At 42.4% G+C, this 22,046-nt stretch overlaps 1 long non-coding RNA gene across 1 annotated transcript; it reads right to left on the bottom strand.

Moving 5' to 3' along the window:
• Positions 1-384: 384 nt before the first annotated feature.
• LOC115609704 lies at positions 385-8,179 on the bottom strand. Its single transcript, XR_003991970.1, has 3 exons — positions 8,143-8,179; positions 1,347-1,593; positions 385-509 (listed from the first exon to the last, which is right to left on the bottom strand). It is a non-coding gene; the product is annotated as an uncharacterized LOC115609704 (long non-coding RNA).
• Positions 8,180-22,046: the final 13,867 nt, after the last annotated feature.

Below are 22,046 nucleotides of genomic sequence, written 5' to 3'. Positions count from 1 at the left end.
TTGCCACCAGCTATGTAAAGGCTAATTTAGAAAGAATAAGAAGGTAAAGATGCTAAAATGAATGAATGAATGCATATATGAAAATAACTCTCAAGTTCTAAGAGAGTCTTAATATGACAAATAATAGAGGCACAGTCTTATTTTTTGCAAGGTGTAAACAAGATTTTTCTTTCACTTTCAAAAGTGTGAGAAGAGTAGATTACGTTTTGAGGTTTTGTTTTTAAAATTAACTAATAAAAGAATCCAGAATGACCAATTTCACTCGGAGGTGATGCTTGAACAGCACCTCTGATTTCTTGTGCTTACTGTAGGATTGGGCAGTATCAGGCATTCCTAATAGCGCAGCCATTTTCCTTATGTAAGTACATGAATCAATTCAAAAAGTCTGGTCTTAACCACATTTATTTCAAATCATAACCTTGACACACTTCCCACAGATACATCAATTTTTCAGTCAAGGCCAAGAGTCTCAGGATTGCCTGGATGGTTTATCTGGTCACCAGTGAGCCCTATATAGAGACAAAACAGCTGTAGTTAGAAAAACATACATTAAATTGTCTTTAGGTTTGCTTTTTCCTGTTTGGGATTTGTTGGGGGTTTTTGGGGGGGGGGAGGGTCTGTTTGTTTTTAAATACCTGTGCATAGTTGGAGGTTGCCAAAGTGGTCTGCAAACAATAGCAGAACAAACCCAAAACACTTTAATTGAAGTTTGTAATAAGAGTTCTGAAATGTCATCAAAAAGACATCTCTAACATCTATTTAACATCGTTTCTGAAACAATTAATTGTTCCAAGTTTCTTTAGAAAATTATGCAATGAGTGAAAAAGTGCTTGTCAAATCACTTTGTAATTAAATTCATGCATTTGTTCCTGTTTTAAAAATGGCCACATATTCCATCTGCCCGTGCAAAATGCTTGAGTATTATCAGCCAAGTTCCCCAAGTAAAGCTGTACACCCATCACATGCAGCACACTTCACTGTTACAAGGGCCACGGCTGAAAGTATCCTACTCAAGGCCACGTGACTACATTTCTTTGTCTTTTATTTCTTTTGTTAAGAGCATGTTGGAATGAGAAAGGCTCAGATCATAGACTTTGTTTTCAAAATGATTATTTGTGTTTTCTGGAATCCGCTGGAACTGGCATATCAACTGCTTTGAATGCAATTAGAGAGGGTTTTTTCCTGGCCTTTTTCTGAAAGGGAAACTGATCAATAAAGGGGAAACAGAGTTGGTGCAAGCTACTTTGTGATGCAGTGGTCTCATGGTTGTATATATTTCTCCAAGGTTTTGGGAAGTTTGTCCTAAAGCTAGAAACCCTGACCAAAAGCCTGCATTGAAGACTTACCTCTTTCTCAGCTGTTTTTAGCATTAGCAGATTCGGCTTTCCTAAACTTGGTGCAGTTGGAAGGACTCCCCGGAAACCATCTTTCTATAAGTTCTTCAGTTGCAGATCTTCAGTTATTACTGCCACAAAAGCTAGAAAAGCACACAAACTTCGGCTGCCTGTTAAAACCTTCAGAAACCACAGCTGACAGACAAGCAGTAACAGCTGGTCCGAAACAGAGCTCTTCTGGTCATTTAGGGAGTATCCTCTGGAGAAAAACAAAAAACAAAGAACCAAGCAAAATATGAAAAGAAATCTGAAAAAAAAAAAAAAAAATTCTTAGTGTGGAGGCAAATGAACTCTGGTGCTGTAAGTAAAGATGAAAAACAATTATAGAAAGCCCTGAACACCCTGTTGGAACACAGAGGCCTCCTCAGCCAAGCAGGAAGAAATACTGAGCTGAACTGCATCCAGATGCTGGCCAGGATTCCCAGTGGCACCATGGTCCTTCAGCCCAAGGAAAATCCTTTAAAATTCTGCTCCAGATCTGCTTTTGTATATCAACCCAGTTGTACTAAAAGTGTAAACTCAGCATTTCTTGGTGGAAGACCGGGAAATGATAAAGTAGATTAGACTTGCAGAATCGCAGTACTACTTGGACTGGAAAGCACCTCTGGAAATCATCTAGTCCAATCCCCACTGCTCAAAGCAGAATCAGCCAAAGCAGGCTGCCCAGGACCATATCCAGTCAGGTTTTGAATATCTCCAAGGACGGAGACTCTTCAATCTCTCCTGACAGCCTGTTCCAGCATTTACCCACTGCTGCTGCAAAAGATTCCATGAGCATTGTTGAAGATAGAGTCAAAGAACCTTAAAAATGAATCAAGGTGTCTTCGAATTCATTGTCTGATTCAAGGTGAACAGATTCACCTTCCAAGCCCCAACAGACCTTAATACATATATGGTTTTGATCTTTCTCTACAAAAAAACACAACAAAACTACCCAGCTGCTTACTTCATGACACACGTAGAGGCCCCTACAAGATCTTTTTCTGTTTGTGATTCCAGAAGTATACCATACAGAAAATGGCATCAAGAAATGGAGGTTCACTATCCCATAAGGTTTAGTTTTCCCAAGTTATTGCTTAAAAATAATTGAGATATAGAGCTGGAACAACCTGAGGCAATCTAATACATATTTCTGTTTTGATACTAAATCACTTCAATTTATTTTAATGAGTTGTATAAAATAACACTTATTAAAAGCACAGAACTCCATGGAGCAAATCCACTCCCACGCACATCTTTTTTTCATAAGTGTCTGCTAACCTAGAACAAATTTTTCCATTTATGTTTTATTGGCCAAACATTCTGGAAACTTTTATCGCACTGAGACAACTGTTCCATGGTTTTCAATACTTGTTGATGGGTCATAAGGCGATTTCTCAGTTACAAACCACTAGGTTGACAAATTGTTGACAAAAAGACCATGGGATGTAGGGTGGCAGACTGCAGAGGGCACAACAGAATGAAAAACAGACAGGCAGTATAACCTGCCAACTGGCAGGTTTCTGAAGTGTGAAGGTTGGTCTCACACTCATTCTAACACAATACCGTACATTCAAATGCTCAGCCCTGGGGTCAACCTTTGCCAGGAGTAGGAGTTAGCCTTCCAGTTCACATTCACAGTAGTAGTAGCATAAAGTGTGGAACAGCCAAAAGAGATGAATGCTTCCAGCACTATGAAGAGGTAGAGAGCAAATGAGGGGGATTCAGAAAAATACAATAAATACTGAAGCAAAAAAAGATGGGAATAGTTTGTATCAGCCTTGACCCCAAGACTATATTAAGGGAAAGAATGAAACCAGTGATGAAGAATGTACACATTTTTTCTAATAGAATCATAATGTGCTGCGGAATTATAATAGTCTGATGTATCTGATGCAGAATTACATGAGATAAATGCAGAATGAGTAAAAAGCACCTGTTTAGTAAAATGGTAATGATTTAAGAAATCAGCTATTAGTTTTCATGGGCCTATTTCCAAGTTCATTAGAGCTGATGGGAGTTCAGTTATTAGTGCAGCAAGCACTGTTGGATCTGGTCCTGGATTGGGTTAGATTGATTATTGCATTAGATAAGGATATTCAGGTAAAATGTGAAATCAATTATGAGCAAATTTATTCCCTTAATCAAACATATATGACAATAGCCACGTGTATTTTAAAAGAGAAGTTAATAAATCACTATTGGTCAGATATATTTTTTTCCCCCAGTGAAATAATGCCAATTTATAGCACCTTAGGAGCTAGCTCAGAACATTTTTGATGGAACCTGTGAATTCCTGAGGTAAACAATACTGTTTATTGGAAATTAAACACTTATCTGTAGAAGTTTAAGAAGTGAAATAGCAAATTGATATTTCCTAATCCAGGTAAAATTCTACTTCAGCAGTCTGAGATAACTAATTTCTAAGGTACAATCAAAAGACACTATAATAGGTAGTTCTGGAGATAGTGCTTCTTGGTTTTGCTTTAGTTAATGTTTTGCACCATATCAAACACACCTTGCCCTCTAATCCTGTCACTTCTGAATCTTGAAATTCTAATCTGTCAATTCTGAACTCCAAAGGAGGAGTTTTCTAGATGACCAAACACATTCTCGCAAAAGCTAAGTGAATCTTCATAGGTGTGATTTTCTTTCCTGCATAAACATCATCCAAACTCATGTGAATGACAGTAAGACTAAAAATACCACTCATTTTAACATAACAGAAATTATTTGTATTCAAGCAAGTCAAAAGAAAGACTTCTAATGAAAAGTTGCAAAGGAGAGATTTGTGTAAAACAAAGGCAAAATTCTGTCAACTATTATAGTTATAAAGCTGCACACTATTTCAACCCAGCTTTTCCACTTTCTGGAGTGTCTGTCAGATTCAAAAAGCTGGGTGATTTTTATTTTGCATTCACTATAATTTGAAACTCTGACTTTTCTGCCCAAGGTGCTGAAAGACCCTTTCAGGCTGATTTTAATCCTGCTCAGAAGAACGGACGTTAAATCCCACTATTCAAAATCACAAGCAAGTGCTCTCTGCTTGCTAATGCATAACTACTTCTCTCATCTCTTATGTCTGCATTGCTTAAAACCAGTGAATTTAGCAATCCACTCATTAAAGCATACAAAACTGGAAACAGCAATCCAGTTACTAAAAGATCTCATCTCTAAAAGGAGAATCCCAAGGTAAGTGTAAGATTTGTGTTATCAGAGTGTTTTCAGGGGGAAAGTTTAATTTTGACAGCTAAAGCCAAATGTGAAAGCAAACGCCTCCAGCAGAAGGGAGGGAAGTTGAAACAAGGATGGCTGCTCAGTTAACATCTGATTGAATGAAAAAGTGATAAATAGAAGGTACCAGTCACCAGGCCTGAAGCAAACTTGTTTTAGATATGCTGAGCTATTATTGTCTGAGACGTATTTCTGTTAAGACGTATTGTAACATTTGCAGTTACAATAGTGTATAGATATCGTGGTCAACCAACTGCCTAAATGTGACTTAATTAAATGATAAACATCATCTAAGATGAGCAGTAAGGTGCAAAAGTTAGCACCTAGAAGATGGTGAAAAAAAAAAAAAAAGTGCAGGGATTTGTACAAAGGTCTCTTAAAAGATATGAGACAGAAAAATCTCTTTACAGGAATTCTGCAATTGGAGAGGCAGGAGAAGAAACTACTTATGAACATCATTTGAGCTGGAAAAGTGCTTAATTTCACTGCTGTCTGTACATCCCCAAGGATTGGAATAGGAAAACCAGAGCTGCAGGGGTTTGCTAGTGTGGCTAACAGGGTAAGGAATTGCAGGAGGCACAACTACTTGGTGTGGCCAGCACAAGAGATACTGCGCTATGCTCATAGCAAGAACAGCTAGTGAAAAAAAAGCTCAGAATGAATTAGACCTTGCTACCCAGGAAATTGCAATAAACTCAAGCAGTGAATGAAGATTAAGGCAGGAAGAGGAAAGTAATTTGCCCAACCTTGTATTTGCCTCTCCAAGAAACAGATTGTTATAGTAGCTAAACAGGGTAACAATAAATACTTCCTAGGCTATATCTACAGAGCTTCTATTATTTTTAGTACAGGAATCACCTGCTAAGCAGTATGGTTTACATTTGTTAGTAGGAGAAAATCACCTCATTGATTATGAGGCAACTTAGTCTGGTGAAGGGGACTTGAACTGGTGGTGGAATTCTATAAAACCAAACATTGTCCATGCATTGCCCCTGATCAATTACTGGGAGATGAGTGGCTGCTAAGCCTCAGACTACAAAGTTTTAGATTCCACTTTTAGTATCCAGAACTAACAGCAAAAAGAGGGTTTTTTCCTTTCTTTTGCCATGCTTCTTGATGACTGACCATGCAATTCAACAGGACAGGCTGAGCTTATTTATCAACTAAAAAGAGTTACCTTCTCTCCTCTGCCCTTCTTGTGGTTGCATGATCCTGCTCTTTTCTCTGGATGCACTAGCCCTACTTCTACTCAACAGATTCCTTGCTGATTCAATTTTGTTCATTGCTAACAGAAAAATATTCTGTCTTTCTGTTTGGTTTTACTTTCTGCCAGCGCAGTGACGTGAATTGGCATGTCAGTGGGTCAGGCAGTGCCAGAGTGAAGTGGCAGGAGTACGTTGCTGTGAGCAGGAAAAACAACATTTTACCAGGAAGAAGCTATTAGATGAGCTCTGCCATCTCCTTACACAGCATCCGCATAGACACCAAGCTCCAAGTCATAAGCGGGAACAACCTGAAGTAGACTGGTACTGATCTTAAAACACATCAGGTCACAAACTGCAGCATAACTGGAGCTCGTCAGCTGTAGCTGAACTATCCCTACAACTGCAGAAGGCAAACTCTGAATCATAGAATCAACTAGGTTGGAAAAGACCTCTAAGATCATCAAGTCCAACCATTACCCCAGGCTTGCCAAGACCATCACTAAACCATGTCACTAAGGGCCTCATCCACACAGTTTCTGAACACTTCTAGGGATGGTGATTCTACCACTTCCCTGGGCAATGCCTGAACACCCTCTTGGTGAAGAAATTTTTCCTAATATCCAATCTATCCCTAGCTCAGCTTGAGGCCGTTACTTCTCCTATCGCTTGTTACTTGGGAGAAGAGACTGACGCCCACCTCACTACTACCTCCTTTCAGGTAGTTGGTGAGAGAGATAAGGTCCCCCTGAGCCTTCTCTTCTCCGGACTAAACAGTTCCCTCAGCTGCTTTTCGTAGGACTTTTTTTCCAGACTCTTCATCATCTTCATTGCCCTTCTCTGGACCTGCTGCAACAGCTCAATGTCTTTCTTGTAGTGGGGGGACCAGAACTGAACACAGGATTCAAGATGCAGCCTCGCTAGTGCTGAGTGCAGCTGGATGATCACTGCCCTGGCCCTGTTGGCTATGCTGTTTCTGATACAGGCCAGGATGCTATTGGCCTTCTTGGCTGCCTGGGCACAAGCTGGCTCATGTTCAGCAGCAGTCAATCTGCACCTCCTGGTCCTTTCCCACTGAGCAGTTTTCCAGCCATTCTTCCTCAAGCCTGGAGCATTGCATGGGGTTGTTGTGACCCAAATGCAGGATATCTCAGTGTCTATTACCTTTGTGGATGGGGGAAATCCTAATAAAGAAACTGAGGGGAAAAATTCCTGTATGTCAGATAATCTTTGCTTGCCATTCATGTGTATGATCTCAAGCTTCAAGTTAATTCAAGTTGGTTTAGTCTTCTTTTATTGAAACAGTATTTGCGTTCGCTGTGGCTTAGATCACACACATAGACAGTTACCACAAACCTGCTGACATACAAAAGGCTTTTTGTGCGTTCAAACCCTCAGATTTCATGTGGGGTTTTTTTCCTAGCTTGCCTCCTTTTTTTGCCCTTTTTTTTTTTTTCTTCTGTGGATGCTTCTCTGCTACCCATCAGCTCCATTCCTGATTTATTGCATGCAGAATATGTCTTTCATAACATCATACCTGTCATAAATGTATAGTTAAAGGTAACATGACATAAAAAAATAAACTGAATAAAGTATTTTTGGTTGCTGCTTTTTCCAAAACCAAGCCCAGCTCAATGTTAGGCAATCCACATACATTAATCACAACTTTCATCTGATTGAAACAGCAATTTAAGCTGTGAGAAACATATCCAAATGAACATGCAATAGATCCTGAAAAGAAAATGAGTTTTCTCACACTGAGGTATCAGTGTAACAGCAAACTTGATTCTAGACAATGCACCCCTTTTCGGCTTCTATACCTCTACTGCAAAAAAATATTAGATGATTTACAGCAAGCTGAGAGGAAAAAAAATCAGAGTAAGCTGTGGTTACTGAACAGATCACTAGCTGTTTTACTTGCTTGGATGCCGATGAAATGAGAGAAATTAAACAAGAGGAAAAAATATGCTGGACAGATACCTGAATGTGTTTGCAACACATTAAAAAAATAAAAAAATAAGAAAATCACTGTAGCTCCAGTAACTCAAATATAACAACATTTGTGTTGCCATGAAACAGATCTCAAAATAATATTAGAAGGCTGTCGTGGTTTGAGCCCAGTCGGTAACTCAGAACCACACAGCCGCTCGCTCACTCCCCCCATTCCTCCCCCTGCTCCCGGAGGGATGGGGAGGAGAATCGGAAGAATGTAACTCCCACGGGTTGAGATAAGAGCAGTCCCGCAACTAAGGTATAACACAAAACCACTACTGCTACCACCAATGATAATAATGATTAGTGAAATAACAAGGGGAGAGGATACAATTGCTCACCACCCGCCGACCGATACCCAGCCCGACCCGAGCAGTGATCTGGGCCTTCCGGGTAACTCCTCCAGGTTTACATACTGGGCATGACGTGCTGTGGTATGGAATACCCCTTTGGCTAGTTTGGGTCAGGTGTCCTGTCTCTGCTTCCGCACGGCTTCCCCTCCTCCCTGGCAAAGCATGAGACTGAGAAAGTCCTTGGTTGGAATAAACATTACTTAGCAACAACTAAAAACATCAGTGTTATCAGCATTGTTCCCAGGCTGAAAGTTAAAAAACACAGCACTTCACCAGCTACTAAGAAGGAGAAAAATGACTGCTGCAGCTGAACCCAGGACAGTATTCCATACCATTCACGTCATGCTCAGATCCCACATCTCTCAACACACCATCACCCCTGTCCCATATATACACATATATATACACCCACACCCACACACAGAGAAAGATATCGTTCCCTAGTCCATGCACCAATCCCTGTAAAATTGCTGAATTCATCCAGTCCATGATGTCAGGCTCCATCTCTTGTAATAGTCTTTCAGGGCAGGAGGGACAGTATGTAGTGTCGGGTTGTTGCCTGCTGATGATACCGCCAAACTCATCTGGTCACTGCTGAGCTCGTCTGGTTTCCTCAAAATTCATTCTTTATTGAGGTGATGATCGAAGGGAAGTCAGAGTCAATTGCTGGCGACCTGAAGATATCTAGCTGGTGGGCTATAAAAGTGTTATAGAGCAGGCAACAGCGTACAATTGAGTTCATTGGCTGTTTTCCCCCAAAATCAAATCCCCTTGAGGTACACATCGGACTTCCCCATCTTCCCGCATTACCCACCAAGTATATCCAGGTCCCTGAGCAAAAGCAACCCCACGAGTGGGTTTGCCTTTACCTGAAGCAGGAATGACCCAGACTGTCTTCCCCAACAAATTCTTTATGTGCACCACAGGAACTTTATCCCCCTCTACAGTATGTAAAAGTTCTGACTGGGCTGGGCCAGCCCTGTTGGCAGATCCCCTACTGTTGACCAACCAGGTGGCTTTTGGTAAATGTGTATCCCAGTGTTTGAAAGTGCCACCACCCATTGCTCTCAGTGCAGTTTTTAACAGCCCATTGTACCGTTCGATTTTCCGAGAGGCTAGTGCATGGTAAGGGATGTGATATACCCACTCAATGCCATGCTCTTTGGCCCAAGTGTCTATGAGGTTGTTCCGGAAATGAGTCCCATGGTCTGATTCAATTCTCTCTGGGGTGCCGTGTCGCCACAAGACTTGTTTCTCAAGGCCCAGGATAGTGTTCCGGGCAGTGGCGTGGGACACAGCGTATGTTTCCAGCCAGCTGGTGGTTGCTTCCACCATGGTAAGCACATAGCGCTTGCCTTGGCGGGTTGGTGGGAGTGTGATATAGTCAATCTGCCAGGCCTCCCCATACTTGTACTTCAGCCATCGTCCTCCATACCAGAGAGGCTTTAACCGCTTGGCTTGCTTAATTGCAGCACATGTTTCACATTCGTGAATAACCTCAGCAATAGTGTCCATCGTTAAGTCCACCCCTCGATCACGAGCCCATCTATATGTTGCATCTCTGCCTTCATGGCCTGAGGTGTCATGGGCCCACCGGGCTAAAAATAATTCACCCTTATGTTGCCAATCCAAGTCCATCTGAGCCACTTTAATCTTGGCAGCTTTATCCACTTGCTGGTTATTCTGGTGTTCCTCAGTGGCCCGACTCTTGGGTACATGAGCATCTACGTGGCGTACCTTCACCACCAGGTTCTGCACCCGAGCAGCGATATCTTGCCACAATGCAGCAGCCCAGATGGGTTTACTTCTGCGTTGCCAGTTGCTCTGCTTCCATTGCTGCAACCACCCCCACAGGGCATTTGCCACCATCCATGAGTCAGTATAGAGATAAAGTACTGGCCATTTTTCTCGTTCAGCAATGTCCAAGGCCAGCTGGATGGCTTTCACCTCTGCAAACTGACTCGATTCACCCTCTCCTTCAGCAGTTTCTGTAACTTGTCACAGGGGACTCCACACAGCTGCCTTCCATCTCCGATGCTTTCCCACAATACGGCAGGACCCATCAGTAAACAAGGCATATTGCTTTTCACTCTCTGACAGTTCATTATATGGTGGGGCCTCTTCAGCACGCGTCACCTCCTCTTCTGGTGACATCCCAAAATCTTTGCCCTCTGGCCAGTCCATGATGACTTCTAAAATTCCTGGACGACTGGGTTTTCCTATTCGAGCTCGTTGTGTAATTAGTGCGGCCCACTTACTCCATGTAGCATCAGTTGCATGATGTGTAGAGGAGACCCTGCCTTTGAACATCCAGCCCAGCACAGGCAACCAGGGTGCCAGGAGGAGCTGCCCTTCAGTTCCGATCACTTCTGAAGCAGCTCGAACCACTTCATATGCTGCCAGTATCTCTTTTTCAGTGGGAGTATAGCTGGGCTCAGATCCTTTATATCCCCGACTCCAAAAGCCGAGGGGTCGACCTCAAGTCTCCCCTGGAGCTTTCTGCCAGAGGCTCCAGGTAGGACCATTCTCCCCAGCTGCAGTATAGAGCACATTTTTCACATCTGGCCCGGCCCGGGCTGGTCCAAGGGCTACCACATGAGCTATTTCTCGTTTAATTTGTTCAAAGGCTTGTTGTTGCTCAGGGCCCCATTTGAAATCATTCTTCTTCCGGGTCACGTGGTAGAGAGGGCTTACAATCAGACTGTAATTTGGGATGTGCATTCTCCAGAATCCCACAACACCTAAGAAAGCTTGTGTTTCTTTCTTGTTAGTTGGTGGAGACATTGCTGTTATCTTGTTGATCACGTCTGTGGGGATCTGGCGGCGTCCATCTTGCCATTTTATTCCCAAAAATTGAATCTCCTGTGCAGGTCCCTTGACCTTGTTCCTTTTTATGGCAAAACCGGCCTTCAGCAGGATTTGGATTATCTTCCTCCCTCTCTCAAAAACTTCTTCCGCTGTATCACCCCACACGATGCTGTCATCAATGTATTGCAGGTGTTCTGGAGCTTGCCCCTGTTTCAGTGCAGTCTGGATCAATCCATGGCAGATGGTAGGGCTGTGTTTCCACCCCTGGGGCAGTCGGTTCCAAGTGTACTGGACGCCCCTCCAAGTGAAAGCAAACTGTGGCCTGCATTCTGCTGCCAAAGGGATTGAGAAAAATGCATTGGCAATGTCAATTGTGGCATACCACTTGGCTGCCTTTGACTCCAGTTCATATTGAAGTTCTAGCATGTCCGGTAAGGCAGCACTCAATGGTGGTGTGACTTCGTTCAGGCCACGATAGTCTACTGTTAATCTCCACTCTCCATTAGACTTTTGCACTGGCCATATGGGGCTATTAAAGGGTGAGCGGGTCCTGCTGATCACTCCTTGGCTCTCCAGTCTATGGATCAGCTTATGGATGGGAATCAAGGAGTCTCGGTTGGTGCGATATTGCCGCCGGTGCACTGTTGTGGTCGCAATTGGCACTTGTTGTTCTTCGACCTTCAGCAACCCCACAACAGAAGGATCCTCTGAGAGATCGGGTAAGGTGGACAGCTGCTTAATTTCCTCTGTCTCCAAGGCAGCGATACCAAAAGCCCATCTATACCCTTTTGGGTCTTTGAAGTACCCTCTCCTGAGATAGTCGATGCCAAGGATGCATGGAGCCCCTGGACCAGTTACAATGGGGTGCTTTTGCCACTTCCTCCCAGTCAGGCTGATTTCAGCTTCCAGCATAGTTAACTCTTGGGATCCTCCTGTCACTCCAGAAATAGAAATGGGTTTCACCCCTTGACACCTTGATGGCATCAGAGTACACTGTGCACCGGTATCTACTAGAGCCTTATACTTCTGTGGGACTGATGTGCCAGGCCATCTGATCCACACAGTCCAGTAAACCCGATTATCCCTCTCCTCCACCTGGCTGGAGGCAGGGCCCCTCTAATAGTGATCATAAAATTCTCCATTTCTGTCCAGTAGAAAGGGATTAGTATTCCTTATCACAGGAGCTGGAGTAAAATCAGCTCTTTCACTCCATCTGGGAAACTGCTCACCAGAGACTGGAGCAGCAGCTTTCCTGGGAGGATCATCCTTGACCATTGTTCTCCTCTTCAGTTCACGCACCCGTTACTCCAGAGCTGAAGTAGGTTTTCCATCCCACTTTCTCATGTCTTCTCCATGATCCCGCAGGTAAAACCATAGGGTGGCCCGTGGCGTGTACCTCCTATATTTTCTTTCTCGAGCAGTAGGGTGCCTTCTGTTAATAGCTGAGACATGGGTTGGTACGTGTGGGGAGCTGGATAGATTGGATAAATCGTCTCTTAATTGTTTGAACTCCTGGGACAGTTTTTCCACAGCTGAAATGATGGAAGGGGTGAGATTGTCTTCGAACCATCAGAGTTGACGAATCAGGCAATCCACTGTTGGTGATATTCCGTCATTCCAGGTCATTGGTGCCAATGTGTGGGCAGATGATGATGGCGCACTCCGTGTAAGTTTCCGCCACATGGGTCGTGTACATTCGACTTCATCTGGATCTACGGATGTGTTCCTGGCATCCGGCCTGCGATAGATCATCTCTATAATGGCTGATTCCCTCAGGGACTGGATGCCTTTCTCTATCGTGGTCCAGTTGGCTGAGCAACTCGTAATATTGTCTTTGTAGGGAAACCTTTCCTTCACAGCTGCCAGGAGCCACCTCCAAAGACTGAGGGCTCGCTTCTCTCTTGCAATCGCTTTGTCAATTCCTCCTTCCTTAGCAAGTGATCCCAGCTGCTTGGCTCCCCTACCTTCTAGTTCGTGACCGTCGGCCCCATTGTCCCAGCATCGGAGCAACCAGGTGACAATGTGCTCCCCTGGAAGACGAGTGAAATCTTTTCACATATTCCGCAGTTCGGTTGAGGTCCGGGGTCGAGAAGTGACCTCTTCTTCTTCTTCCTCTTCCTCTGACCCACGTAGTAGTAACTCTTGTTCAGTTGCTGTTCCGTGTAGTAATGGCATTGGGTCTTCATCTTTCTTCGCTTCGCAGGCTGCTCTTTGTGCCTCTTGTCTGCTTTTGCTTACAGGGGCAACAGACATTGTCACAAACTGGACATTTGGTTTAGCTGCAGTGTTTGTCACTGTGGTTGGAGTGGCTGCAGTCCCTGCCACTAGGATTGGAGTGGTTGCAATGTCTATTGCTGGGGTTGGTGCAGCTGTTGTGCTTGGGAGTTGAGTAACACCAACAGCTGCATTATCTGTTGCTGTTGGGGTTTGAGTAGCTACTGTGCTTGTCACTGGGGTTGGTGTAGCTGCGATGCTTGAAGTAGCCATATTGTCTGTTGCTGTCGGGGTTTGAGTAGCTACTGTGCTTGTCACTGGGGTTGGTGTGGCTGCGGTGCTTGCAGTAGCCACATTGTCTGTTGCCGTCGGGGTTTGAGTAGCTGTTGTGCTTGTCACTGGGGTTGGTGTAGCTGCTGTATTTGAAGTTGGAGTAGTTGCGTTGTCTGTTGTGGTCAGGGTTTGAGTAGCTGTTGTGCTTGTCACTGGGGTTGATGTAGCTGCTGTACTTGGAGTAGCTGTGTTGTCTGTTGTGGTCAGGGTCTGAGTAGCTGCTGTGCTTGTAGTTGGCATAGCTGCGTTGTCTGTTGCTTTGCCATCAGATCCAGAGACATTTTTTTCCCTTTGAAGGTGCTGGATAGTGTTGAGCAGGGCTCTGTAGGCGTAGGCCAAGCCCCAGCACGTTGCCATGATTTGTCCCTCTCTGGTATAACCAGGACAACAGCACACCTCGTTTAAGTGTTTTACTAGTTTTTCCAGATGTTGCACTTGTTCAGTGGTGAAGTTCCAAAGCACTGGAGGGGCCCACTGGCCTAGATACTTGCCCATACTATCCCACACACCCTGCCACTCATAACTGTCCAGCCTCAGGGAAAATCTCTTGGTGGTCCTCCTATATCGTCGTCTAATCCTAGACCAGATTCGAACCTGATACTGCTGAATTTTTGAGATTAAATGAAATAGGATGTTCCTACGATGGGATGGCAGTGGGTAAAACACACTCCGTATGTTTGCCAACATGCTGATCCCCAGCACAATCAGCAGGCAGGTTTCAAGGGTATTCAAAGGCCATCTAAAACCTTCAGAACTCTCAACTGCTGTTGCAAATAGGCTGGTGGGGGAACGGGGGGTGAAAGAGAATGCTTCCTTCATAAGTTTACCCCCCGAGGAGAAAAAAAAAGATATGCAATTGCTAAAATATTTCATTATATACCTCCCAATGTATAGAGTTGATGGCCACGCTGGAAGCACAAACCAGACCAGTTTCATGATCAATGAGTCTATTGTATTACAAGTCATTACCATGAAGTACAGTGAAACAAGAACCTTAGCCCAGGCCCCCCAGCCGACAAACACTAAAACAGCAAATAGTGACTGTAAGTAAGGTACAACATGCTGAAACTCTGAGATCAAGCGCAACAAGTCTGAGAGCCAAATAATCACCATTGTGATGAGTAGTAACAATGAATGCTTATCACAAATATGATTAAACACACTCTGGTCAGATCTGTCGTTATCTCAACCTTTCATGCCCCACGTTGGGCGCCAAAAAGAACTGTCGTGGTTTGAGCCCAGTCGGTAACTCAGAACCACACAGCCGCTCGCTCACTCCCCCCATTCCTCCCCCCGCTCCCGGAGGGATGGGGAGGAGAATCGGAAGAATGTAACTCCCACGGGTTGAGATAAGAGCAGTCCCGCAACTAAGGTATAATACAAAACCACTACTGCTACCACCAATGATAATAATGATTAGTGAAATAACAAGGGGAGAGGATACAATTGCTCACCACCCGCCGACCGATACCCAGCCCGACCCGAGCAGTGATCTGGGCCTTCCGGGTAACTCCCCCCGGTTTATGTACTGGGCATGACGTGCTGTGGTATGGAATACCCCTTTGGCTAGTTTGGGTCAGGTGTCCTGTCTCTGCTTCCGCCCGGCTTCCCCTCCTCCCTGGCAAAGCATGAGACTGAGAAAGTCCTTGGTTGGAATAAACATTACTTAGCAACAACTAAAAACATCAGTGTTATCAGCATTGTTCCCAGGCTGAAAGTTAAAAAACACAGCACTTCACCAGCTACTAAGAAGGAGAAAAATGACTGCTATAGCTGAACCCAGGGCAAAGGCTTATGTTACTTTCACTGCTCAGCTGAAACCGAACTCCAGATGTGGGAGTAGCATATCTGTGGATTATGATTATGCCATAAGGAATTCATAAACAAATATTTTGTCTGGATCAGCCACCTATTGTAACCAGGTAATAAGAAGATATTTCTGATTTCAGTTAGATATACATCTAGGCCTTATTTAACCATAGCATACCACAAGCACCACCAATGCCTGTAATAGGTACCAAAACTAAGGAACAATAACATTGTACCCATCACAACTATCTAACTTATTCTAAAGTGGGATTCTACCTCTTTCCTCAGTTTTACCCTTCCTTACAATTGAGTTTACTATTGTCTCAAATTTAATCAGCACTCGAAAAATTGTTAGAAGCTGTACAGAAATTATACAAATATACAGAAAATATACAAATGTACAGAAACAAGGCGATGACCTCCATGCTTGTTACTTGACTACAGACAGACCTATGCAAGAGCTACAAATAACAGCACAGGGATTATAAACCGATAACAGCAAGCTTGCTTACAAGTGACATGGAAGCTGATCAAAACCAGAGCTCCAGACTTCATGATGCAAAGGCTGATGGTGCCTGTTACATTTCCGTAAGCTGTAAATTAGAGTGATAGGTTTTCTTTTCCACTAGCTGATCTGCAGCAGGTGCCAACATGCCTTACCTTTGGCTAACAGCCAGAGGCTCAGCCTTTTACCTGTGCCATCCAGCTCACTCACTTCCCAGAGATGTCTCCTGCTTAATTTTGTTTGCTTTTCTTCTTCTTTTTAGTCTTTCTGCCTGCTGTTATAACCAGGTGGCTACAGACAAGCAGCTGAGATGCTTTGCTTTTTCCTGGCCAGTCATTTATTCCATTTCTCCCCTTTTTTTGCCAGGAGCTGGTGATAGTGAATGCAATTTGCAGGAAAATTGCTCTTGCAAGGTATCCCCTCCCAAGTTTCATCTCTGCTGAAGGCAGCTCCTCATCCATGGGAGAGCAGGAGGCAGAAGACAGCATACCTTGAGTAAAATTGGTTTTGGGGGCTGGAAATATTCATTAAAAAAAAAAAAACACCAAAAAAAACCAAACAACAAAACAAACAAACAAAACCAAAACAAATCCAGCTCAAAATACCAAGAAGTGAAATTTATTTGACTTTAATAAAAGAGCACCACAGGGCTGAAGACAGGGTGGAGAAGAGGGGAAAAGTCACAGGCATTTCAGTTTTAGATGATAAGCAGAAATGTGCAGGTTTTGTGCATTAGATGACCTTCCTTATGCGGGTCACCATACACCAGTACTCTGTTAGCAGCTTGATGCTCCTCATTTCTCATGTTTTCATACAGGAATGATTACAATACCTAAGTATATATGAGTTGACTTACAGACCACTGGTCAGTGAAATATATCTACAAATATTTGAAATATGTAAAACAATCAAGAGAGAAAAATTATCATACTGATAGGGCTAATTTAATATTAAGGAAATACAGAGTGGAAAGTCAAATATCCCTAACAGCGGTAATAGTTTCTCAAGTAATGTATCTCTGGTGCCTTTGTGATTTTCTCAGGTTAAAAAGGATTCAATATGGGTGCATTTGTTCTTCATGTCAGGCATAGCATATAAAGAGGTTATAGTGACATGACACTTGTGCTTGTGTACGCATGCCTGTGTGACACAGACCTCTTTCATCTTGACAACAGAAGCAGTTAAGTGACCAATAACTGATGTTGTTGATTTAGAACATCCTTTAGCTCAGGCTTGCTTTTGTAGCACTGGGGAACGCAGGTTCTGCTATGAAAATGCCTAGAAATATTTTTGACTTAGACAGCAAGTATCTTTTCTTTGTAATGTATGACTTTGTACAATATCAAAGAAATATTAACAGCCTGAAAAATATTGTTTTCATCTTGAAACTGTTAGATTATTCTTCATATGAATATGAAATTAAATTCTTTTTTATATTCTACAACCCATTATTCAGGATTTTTATGTGGACAAAGCTTGAATTGACTTGGCCTTCTGTTTTGATTTTGGACTGAACTCTCTAATATGAAAAGAATTAAAACAATTGCACTTTAGTGTATTTGTTATTGTATGATGAAGTAGTAAGACAAAAATAATTCTGAATTAGATGTTTATAAAGTTAACCACAGCTGAAATTCTTCACAGAAATTTAATTCATGCAGACATAGTAAAACTTCAAATTCTAAGCCCCATCTTGCAACAGATGTGACAGAATAAGAAGACCTGAAGGTGCCCTGGGTACGATATTTCCAACCAAAGGAACAGGAGGGGGTCTCAAACAAATGGTTGTTTGCTTTTACACTGTGCATGTTATGCACATGGCTGTGCAGAAAAGAACTATTACCTTGCAGTACTTATCGGAAAGAATGAAATCAACAGAAATTTATGCAGTCCTGGTTTTGTTTGGTTCTTTTTTACTATTTTCAATCTATCTACTGCTGTAATAACCTAAAGAAAAATTCAAAAATTCAGCCAAGCTTGGAACAGTGTAGCAATTTAAAATGTTAGCATGTAATAGTTGGGCATCTTTATTTAAAAGAATTCATGTGAACTCTTTTTTATTGCCTATTCTTCACTCATTTTCTGTGAACACTTCTCCGGTATTTTGTGTTCAACCTCAGAGTGCAATTCTGCAGCAGTATGTCTGCCCCACCCAGAGGGATTTATGACGCATGACACTGGACTCCAATCTACAGACTGAAAAGCCCCTCTGTTTGCCTGTAAGTACCCTGCCTGGAAGCACTAATTTTTTACCACTCATCTCTGCCCTTCTATTCCAGCAAGTGCAGCTACAGTGCTTCCTTCCCATTCCCTGGGAAGAAAAAAACAAGCAATACTAAAGCAATACTACTTCTGAAAGGTAAATGACTGCTAGCTTGTACTATCAAATCTAACATATTGTCTCAAAAATTTAGCAAGCTAGGTACAATCCATAGGAAATCTGTTGATTGTTCATTTTTGTAAACAGAACTGGTGTAGTGTTGCAGAGAAAGCTATTAAAAATTAGGAAGAACACAGCTTGCATCCGAAATTACTTGCAAAGGGTCTGGATAAGGTTCAGTACTATTAAGTTTCCAGATCTGGTATACACTTTCTGGATATTTTTGAGCAAGTTATTTATCAGTGTTTGCCTTGTCTTCCTGGAGAAATTTTCAAGCCCTGTTCTCATCCTAGTTGGAACTTAGGCTCAGCTATGGTCAGAGGAAGTCCGGGATCAGCCAGCATCTCGAGTGAGTGTTCTGCCTGTGACAGTAATGATACTAACTATGAAAAAAAGACTGATTTCTGTTTAGTGCATTTATGGAATAATTCTACATACAGTTAGTAGGTGTTCAGATAACAGCTGAACATTCATAAATATGTTTGTGAATCCTGGCGCTTTCAAGAATTTGCAATGGATGTCAATGCCTTCCTATTCACTACAGTCTTTGCCAGTCTTATCTTACAGTCTGCAAAGTCAGACAATCATCAGACAAAAAAACCCCATCAGTCATCTTCAGAAGTAAAAAGGAGAGGTGAACTGTTCAGAAACAAATTGCAGTCTGGCTACGTCTGAAAGACTTACAAGTACCAAATATATTCTCACCTTATGGAAATGGTTTTGAAATTATTCCAAAGTAAGCAAAAGAAAAGCTGAAATTTCAAACATTTTTTTGGTTTGACAACTATACTTTAAGCAATTCTTACCATAAGTAATCACAGATGTCTCAAGAAAAACAAAAGTCACTCTTGTGTTGTGGTTTCTTTATTGTTTTTATTTCCTTCTTTTATAACAGAATGAAAAGTGTCGATTTGTCTACTGCATAATTACATAACTTGACTGTGGATTCTGACTTTTAGTTGATGATTGGTCTTGAATAATTAATTAAACTCCCTGCACTTCACTTTAGCCAAATAGCAGAGCCTATTCCATTACAACGTGCTCAAATGGCATCTGTAGAGGACTTTAAAGTTATCAGAAGTAAAAACACGGGGCAAGACTTACAGGTTGCAACAGTGTAATAAGTGGAAGGAAAAAATTATTTACGTAAGAGTGGTTAAGCACTGCATGCCAAAAGAAGTTTTAGAATCTCCATTCTTGAAGATTTTCAATAATTAGCTGGACAGCTAAGGTGACCTGAGCAACCAAGCCTAACTGTGAAGCTAACCCCAATTTGAGCAGGATGCTGGATTTAATGGACTCCAGAGGGTTCCCTCCTACTTAAATTTTTGACATTTAGAAGTCTAGCATTGTAATGATGCTTCTTGTGTTGTTAATTCACCAGTGTTATGAAAGCAAACTGGACCAATCAATATACAAGGGGTCAGTAGTGTTCTAGCATCTGTACAAGATGACAGTAAAGGAAATATGAACACAGATGCTTGCTGGGTGCCAAAAGAAGCAGTAGGCTTCAACATACACCCAGTTTTCCCCATCTTTAACTAAACTGTGAACTGTCTAAGAATCTAGAGAAAAACATGCCGTCTTCAGCCACCATCATGTAATATCTGTTTGCTTCTATCAGAAGGAGCAAATAAAGAGACAAAGACCTCAGGGAGTATTTTAATTATTTTTTGAGTGTGGATAAGTTTGTTTCAAAAGGTCAAGAATGTATTTGTGGACAAATTAAGTAGCTATTGCCCAGAACAAAGACAGGCTGTAGAACCAGACTCATTTTTCACTCCAGCTGTTCACAATCAGTCTTTCTGGCATTCAGTCTCTACTGCCTGATAAAAAGCCTCCCATCAAACAGGACACAGACTAAAACTTATCTAATTGGCCCTGTAGACTTGACATTGATAACAAACAGCTCACAACTGAGGTAGTGTTGCTGGTTTTTCAGGAGTCTAGCCAAGGCTGTATTCCTCAACAGCCTACATGGAGCTTTTGCCTGGGATTTAGCTGCTCTGCATAGACAAGACAAGACTAGACTAGACTAGAATGTCTTTCAGCTGAAAGGTCCAACTGCCAGTGTTTGACCACCCTCTCCAGAAAGAAATGCTTCATAATGTCCAGTCTAAGCATTCTAAACTGTCTAAAAAGTCCCTGCAGCAGCTTTGAACCACTCCTATGTGTCCTACCACAAGATACCAGAGAGAAGACCTCAGCACCTCCCTCTCCACTTCTCCTCCTCAGGAAGCTGAATAGAGAGCAATGAGGTCACCCCTTCACCTCCTTTTCTCCAAACTAGACTGTCCCAAAGTCCTTAGCAGCTCCACAAAGGACATGACTTCCAGCCCTTTCATCAGTTTTGTTACCCTCCTCTAGATGCATTTGAGCTCCTTAACATCCCTCTTAAATTGTGGGACCTGGAAAACTGCACACAGTACTCAATGTGAGGTCTGCAGTGGGATAATGACCAATTTTGATCATCTGGTTATGCTGTGCTTGGTGCATCCCAGGATGTGGTTCGTCCTCTTGGCTGTCAGGCACGCTGCTGACTCATCTCTGCATCCTACTCCTTAGTTACAAAGATAGCTAGGCCAACAGAGAATTTGGTTCAATGCCCTTTGAGGTCAATTGCCTCTGGGAATGCTGGTGAGCTGGACGCCATGGCTAGCCCTCTCTCCTCAGTGAGTCTTCCTGGCTAACAGAAATTACATCATTGTGCCAGTTGCATTCCACAATACCCTGTCAAGGTCGCATCTGATTTACAGTCATTTCAGACAAAGAGCAAAGAAGCTTAAGAGGCTGACAGGCCAATGAGCAATTAGCTGGAAGACAAATAATGCAAGTGCTGAATAAACACTTTGATACACTGGCTGCAAAGAGGGTTATTTTCTTTAACATCTCATATAAATGTCTGATATCAGGCAGGATGAATCTGACAGACACCACCCAAACTCCAACATACTCCCATTATTCTGTCTCCTCCATGCTTGGAATGCTTTCATTTTTGAGGCCAGACTTCTTGGGATGTATCCTCAGTTCTCCCTGTGCTTCTCCCTCTGCTGTGTGTAGTCCTTCCTCAGCACTGAGAATAGGATTTTAAATCCTATGTACTTCTTCCTATGTACTCCCCATAGCTTAGAGAGGTGACCTTCATCCTGTAGGAAATACAACTAACACAAATAAAACATGTTTCTGCCTTTCAGCTAGTCAACTCACTGACATCCTTGAGGTGTAGAGTATTTCTACTAAACTCAGTGGAGCTAGAACTGATTAGCACCAAAGTGAGGGATTTTAAAATCAACAACTTTGCAAAGGAGCAAAGGTGGGCAGCTCACCTATTAAATATCTTTACAAGGCAATAGATCTTCACCAAGGAAGTCACCTTGAGCACAGCCTGAAATTACAACCTTCTGAGCCTTAGACATTCCAGATGGTTTATGTATATTTTTTCTTAGGTACATCTATCGGCATCCATGGAAATGGAAGGCAAAACCAAAGCCCATTTCTGCATTAGTATCTATCATATATCATGCTTAGGACAGTTTAAACAGAAAATTCCATGTCCTTGCTGTTCTCCTTCCACCCCCCATATATGTTAAGCCATACCCAACTCCTAAACATTTCAGTTAGAGTTGCTGAAGTACAGTGTAAAATACGATTACGGATAGTGACTTCAATCTGACCTTTGTTCTTAGTATTAAAAAAAAAAGTTTAGAATATGAGTTTGTCTTTTTGAAAACTGGATATTCCAAAAAAATGAGCAAAGGAAATAACTTAGACTTTTGTGTCAACAGCATTTGCCAGAAGGCTGATGAGAACAGGACAAGAACTTCTCTGTTTCAAAGAGCTTTC

Source organism: Strigops habroptila, chromosome 6 (assembly GCF_004027225.2).
Source record: "Strigops habroptila isolate Jane chromosome 6, bStrHab1.2.pri, whole genome shotgun sequence".
In the NCBI taxonomy this organism is placed as follows: Eukaryota; Metazoa; Chordata; class Aves; order Psittaciformes; family Psittacidae; genus Strigops; species Strigops habroptila.
Note: the sequence above shows the minus strand (reverse complement) of the source record. Positions and strands in the feature narration are given on the sequence as shown.